The sequence below is a fragment of the Manis javanica genome, chromosome 4, assembly GCF_040802235.1.
Source record: "Manis javanica isolate MJ-LG chromosome 4, MJ_LKY, whole genome shotgun sequence".
NCBI classification, from domain to species: domain Eukaryota; kingdom Metazoa; phylum Chordata; class Mammalia; order Pholidota; family Manidae; genus Manis; species Manis javanica.
This window is the reverse complement of record NC_133159.1, coordinates 104,401,125-104,407,826: the sequence shown is the minus strand read 5'-3', so window position 1 is coordinate 104,407,826 and position 6,702 is coordinate 104,401,125. Positions and strand designations below refer to the sequence as shown.

At 38.6% G+C, this 6,702-nt stretch overlaps 1 pseudogene; it reads left to right on the top strand.

The window, feature by feature from the left end:
* Nucleotides 1-2,984: 2,984 nt before the first annotated feature.
* Nucleotides 2,985-3,788, top strand: LOC108390790 (nicotinamide phosphoribosyltransferase pseudogene; annotated as a pseudogene).
* The last annotated feature ends 2,914 nt before the right edge of the window (nt 3,789-6,702 follow it).

Below are 6,702 nucleotides of genomic sequence, written 5' to 3'. Positions count from 1 at the left end.
AATTTTTCCTGCCATATTTAATAAATTTGGGAAAGATTCAAATAGTATATGGAAACATAAGTCCTTTGATTTTTCTAATTTCTCAATTTCATATTAGTTGGATAATTGTGACAAATCATGGTGATATTTAAAAATTAAACATTTAAAAGTTTAAAAAGATGTTTTATATATTTTAAAATACATTCACCAAAGAAACAACATAAAGTATAAACAAATTTGCTCATACATGATGTCATTTTATTCTTTCTTTGTAATACCAATATTGTATGTTCAATACCAACCCTTAATGAAGAATGTTTCCAGATATTTACTATTACATTTCATAAATACCATGCTAAAAACCTTACACAGATTATTAGTAAATTCTCAGCAATCCTGTGGTAATCTTTCATGCTGCTGGATCTTTGGATTTCTAGATTTTGCTTTTTGGTTGAATGGTTGGAGAGCTCTTTTAGACTCCACCATGAGTAGGTCAGACTATGCAATGAGTGCTAGTTAATACATTGTTGAGTGAAGGTGACATGTGTCACTTCCGTATGGAACTATTTATTGGTGGGAGCTCTTTCCCTCTATTTCAACTAACAACTTACGAGGCAGAGGTTTTTGTATTGGGCTGTGTCACAGAGTGAGCTGATGTAATGGAGAGCAGCACACAAACAGTCCATTAATGCATGAGTAAGAAAAAAAACCCTTCTTTTTATAAGCCACTCAGTTTTTATAAGGGGTTGTTTGTTACTGCAGCCTTATCTAGACTAGTATTAACTATCTTATTTTACACATTAAAGTGAGCTACACAGCTAGTAAGGAGAATTAAAATACAAATCCAGGACTGTTTCCATAATGCATGCTTTTCCGTATAGCCTACAGTGTCACTGACATCCCATATCCCTTTGCAGCAACTTTTAGACCTTCAATCACTCAGTTTTAGAGCTCTTAAGAATAACTCAGGTATTCTGGCATTGTTATAGAACCCTTAGGATGCATTAAAATGTATTATTCATCCAAGGCTTAAATTCATAACTCTGCTACTGCTATGCTGTTTTGCATAAGGAAGGCATTGGGAATTATGTAGGACAATATTTCATGAACTTGATGTTGCAAACTCCCAGCTGCTCACCATATGAAGGAGCCACAAAACAACTGTAAACACACAATAGCTGGTTTTACTAAAAATATGTGAGCCCTGATATTGACCTACCTGGTGCAAATTCTTAAACTTTTTTGTTTCCTTTAGAGTATATAATAAACTTTGGCATGAAGAACATAGTTATAATGTATAACTCATTTATTTTTACTTAAAATAACATTTTCATTAATAGACAAATATTTCACTGCTTTTTTAATCTATTTCCTATTAAAGTTCAGAAGTTTGGGGTAAAAGTAGACATTTCTGGTTGTACACCAGTCAGCTCAGTTTATACACAATCTCTATTCATTTTGCACCGGAATACTACGCTAAATAATGGATTATTGGATGTTACTTGGAATGAATAATGATCCAATTTTCATGGTAAATACAATATTTTTAATTATAATTGGCTTTTGTTTCTATAGCTCTGATACAAATCAAGTGACCATTAAATTTATGTGCTATTATAGTTTTGTGTTATACATGTAACTACAGATTTCACTGATCTGTTATGTGTTTTGGTTACAAACAAAATTAGCGATTTTACTTGCTCAGGTGCAAACAGTAAATAACTAAGGGGACCTGAATCCAAAATCAAGAGACTCATTTAATCTGTCAAATATTCCAAAGGGTAAAAAACTACCAGTTGGATACTTTCAAACAAGCAAAAGTATGTATTCTAAAGGGAAGTGTTCTAAAAATGATGTGTTTGAAAGCATAACAAAAAGCATGGCCTAGAACGTATAGGATTTCAAAAACATTCTGACTGAATTTGGAATGATCTTTTACCTGTAAGCAGATTTTTTTCTTCCTTAACAATGTCATAAAATGTCATCATCTTCCTTTAAGTATTATTTTCAGTATCTAATGTAAATATCTTTACATTTATGTAATTTCAGGGGAACTGAAAAGGAGTATAACTACTCATGCTACATTTTTATAAGTTTTAAGACATTACCTAGGAGAAGTCTACTGTGAACTAGATATGAAGAATGGATTAATATTTAGACCGTATAAATGATACCTAAAAGTCAAGATGGTAAAATACATGCCACCCCTGAAAATGAGAAAATATGAACAGTAGTTACATAGGAGTGAAAACGTGTCCAAAAATATTAACATGGAATTTCAAATTAATCATAATTGTCATCATTTTGTACTTACTAGAATTATCTAAAAAAAGGAAAATGGAAAGATTAGTTAATAACTTGTATTATAAGAATATAAATAACAAGAATTCAAATTTATCACTGGTGGAATGTAACCAGCACCCCCACTGTGATAAACAATTTGGCTTAATTTTATAAAGTTAGACATGTACACATTTTATGTTCAATTTTACTTCAAACATACACCATGAAATTCTTCAGTATTATGTTCCAGGAGACATGTATAAGAATATTTATAGAATTCTTTATAGTACCAAAACATTGGAAACAACTCAGTCTGTCAACAGGAGAATCGATAAATACAATGTGGTGTACTTACACATTTATGATACAAGTCAGCAGGTGAAAATAAATGAGCCCCATCCTACATATATCAAAAGAGCTGTAATTTATAAACATAAAATGTAGTATAAGAAGAAAGTGTGAGTAGAACCTATTCTTTTCGATATTTAAATAAAGTTAGGGAGTCCCCGGTCTGCGAGCGCACCAGCCACCGCCGCCCCCCACCGCGTCACGGCTGCGGGCGCGCCCTCCCCGGGCACCTCCTTCTGCCCCGTTTCTCCCTCCTCTCCCCTGCCGCCCCGACCGAGCGGTGACTTACGCATCAGAGCGCGGGGAAGCTCATTTTTCTCCCTTGCAGTGCGCCGGGCAGCCCGCCACGCGCGGCCCCGGCTCTCTGGCCCGAGATGAATGCTGCGGAACAGGCCGAGCTCAACATCCTCCTGGCCACCGACCCCTACAAGGTTGCCCACTATGAACGTACCCACCCAACACAAGCAAAGTCTATTTCTACTTTGAATGCCGTGAAAAGAAGACAGAAGACTCCAAAATAAGGAAGGTGAAATTCGATGAAACAGTATTTTATGGGTTGAGTACATTCTTAATAAGTACTTAAAAGGTAAAGTAGTAACCAAAGAGAACATCCAGGAAGCCAAAGAGATCTACAGAGAGCATTTCCAAGATCACGTCTTTAATGAAAAGGAATGGAACTACATTCTTGAGAAATACGATGGGCATCTTCCAATAGAAATAAAAGCTGTTCCCGAAGGCTCTGTCATTCCCCGAGGAAATGTTCTCTTCACAGTGGAAAACACAGATCCGAGTGCTACTGGCTTACAAAGTGGATTGAGACTATTCTTGTTCAGTCCTGGTGTCCAATCACGGTGGCCACAAATTCTAGACAGCAGAAGAAAATATTGGCCAAATATTTGTTAGAAACCTCTGGTAACTTGGTCTGGAATTCAAGTTACATGGCTTTTGGCTACAGAGGAGTCTCCTCTGAAGAGACTGCTGGCATCGGAGGGTCTGCTCACTTGGTTAACTTCAAAGGCACAGACACAGTAGCAGGAATTGCTTTAATTAAAAAATACTATGAAACGAAAGATCCTATGGCAGGTTATTCTGTTGCAGTGGCAGAGCACAGTACCATAGCAACTTGGGAGAAAGAGTGAAAAAGATGCTTTTGGACATGTAGTAACAGCTTTCATCAGTGCCTGCATCTGTGGTCAGCAATAGATACGACATTTTTAATGCCTGTGAGAAAATATGGGGTGAAGATCTAAGACATTTAATACTATCAAGAAGTACAGAGGCACCACTAATAATCAGACCTGATTCTGGAAATCCTCTTGACACTGTAGTAAAGGTTTTGGATAGTTTAGGTAAGAAGTTTCCTGTTACTGAGAACTCAAAGGGTTACAAGTTGCTGCCTCCTTATCTTAGAATTACTCAAGGAGATGGAGTAGATGTTAATACCTTACAAGAGATTGTAGAAGGCATGAAGCAAAACAAAAGGAGTTTTGAAAATATTGCCTTCTGTTCTGGTGGTGGTTTGCTACAGAAGGTCACAAGAGATCTCTTGAATTGTTCCTTCAAGTACAATTATGTTGTAACCAATGGCCTTGGGGCTAATGTCTTTGAGTACCCAGTTGCTCGTCCCAAGAAAAAGGTCCAAAAAAGGCTGATTATCTTTACATAGGATACCAGCAGGGAATTTTGTTACACTTGAAGAAGGAAAAGGGAGACCTAGAGGAGTATGGTCAAGATCTTCTCCACACTGTCTTCAAGAATGGAAAGGTGACAAAAAATTATTCATTTCATAAAGTAAGAAAAAATGCAAAGTTGAGTATCGAACTGGAAATAGCCGGTCGTTAGGCTTTGTTTTATGACTGGCTGTAGGTATGTGCTTGTGTATGCGCTTACATGCATGCACACATGTACACCCATGTGTGTATGTAATGCATAATGTTTATTGTACAGGTGTGTGTGGGTTGTGTTTTATGATACATGACAGCCAAATTATTTGTTGGTTTATGGACATGCTGCCCTTTCATTTCTTTCTTTTTTTCCAGTGTTTACGTGATCTCAAAATAGGAAATGCACTTAACCATGTAAAAAAGATTAATGCTAAAGTAAGCTTTTTAGGGCTTTTTGCCAATAGGTAGTAATTCAATCTGGTATTGATATTTTCACAAATAACTAAACCAAGAAACTTTTATATATAACTGAAATGACATAAAACATATTTGCATAAAATTATCACTAATTTATGTTTATACTTAATTTGTATTTTTGTACAAATAAGATTGTGTAAGATACAAAGTTTCAGTGATTTAACAGTCTTTCCAACTTTTCCTGATTTTTATGAGCACAGCCTTTCAAAAAAAAACACTTGAAAATAAATTACATGGTGTTGTGTCCATTAATCAGCAAATAATACACGGCCTTAATAAATAAATAAATAAATAAATAAATAAATAAATAAATAAAGTTAGGAAGATGGGCAGAGTAGAGTGAGCCTGAATCCACTTTTTCACACCTACACAACAAATCTATACCTACTCACAGAGCATTTCACTCTAAAGAAGAATGGAGACTGAAGTGAATATGTTTATAAAACCAGGGACAATGATCACATAAAAAAGAAAAAAAAAGCAGAAGAGACAGAGAGACAGGGTAACCATGGTAACCCCAACCCTAGCACAGTGACCAGCAGAGCCAAGGGAGAGGGATATTTTTGAGAGAGCCAAGCATGGATTCTCTGCCCTGAGGTGCAGAGAAAAAACAAAACAAACATAACATTTGTCAGTTTAAAGTCTGACTACACCATAAGTGAGAGAACCTAAGTTTCAGAACAAAATATCCACCACTTGGCAAGGAAAACACTGGAGGCAATTTGGGATTGGGGGAGCCAGCCAGCATCATTGTTTGTGCTCCTTCTACACATCTTAGTGCAGCCAAGAGCATAATCTGGGCACACACACCAAACTCAGACCTGGTCTACGCAGCTCCCCAACCTCTACCCATACCCAGGTATGCAGGAGATCCAGCAGTCCCATCTTGCTGACTGTTGTTATCTATTGGCCTAGCCCCCATTAGCAGAACCAGAAAGTTCCCTGGCTTACAGGAGTGTGCACAAATCTGCAGGCTGGTACAGCAGAGGCAACTTCCCAGAACACCACTGGGGAATGTGAGTGCAGGGCATGACCTCTGACCACCAGCAGAACACAGTAGGAGTTGAGGTGGGAACTCTTCAGAGCAGCCCAGAGCACATGGGGGCCATGGAGGAATATGTGCACATGGTGCCCAATCCCAGCCACCAGCAGGCTCCAGTGGGTGCCAATGCAGGAATTTCCTAGAGCAGCCCAGAGTACTGAGGCCCAGGGAGAACGCACACACACACAGTGCCTGATCCCAACCACCAGCAGGACTGGCAGGTGCTGATGCAGGAATTCCTAGGAGTAGCCCAAGCATGCAGGGGATGAGGGGGAAAGTGCATGGAGCTTGACTCCATGCGACCAGCAAGACCGTGCAGCAATTCTCCAGAGGGGTCACCAGCAGCCCAGAGCACACACAGGCATGCAGATGAGGAGGAAGAGGGACTTAGCTGGCACCAATCTGGGAGTTCTCTAAAGTGCACTCCCCAGCACTTGCCCCACCAGTGCAGAACCTGTACATACGCACCCAAGGGCCCCTCCAACTGGTCCCCAAGGCCTTATCTCTGGGATCATCCCTGAGAGCCTTAGCATCAAGAAAAGCCCCTCTTACACTTCCTTGGCCTCTAGTATGCCAAAATCATGATGTACATTCAGGCTACACAGAGTACTCTCCTACACAAGGCTAATCCTGCAAGAGTGGAAGAGCAAGCCCTTTCAACTAATTTATAGAATGAAGCACAGAAAGTCACACAAAATGAGAAGACAGAGGAATATGCCCCAAACAACATAACAACAACAACACACACACACAAAAACAGAACAAAACCCTAGATGACATGGAGTTAACCAATGTACCTGATGAAGAAGTTAAAGCAATGGTTATAAAGAGACTCACTGAGATTGAGAAAATAATAGTGAAACTGAAGGAAGACCTCAACAAAGATAGAAAGTCTAAAAAGGGACCAAT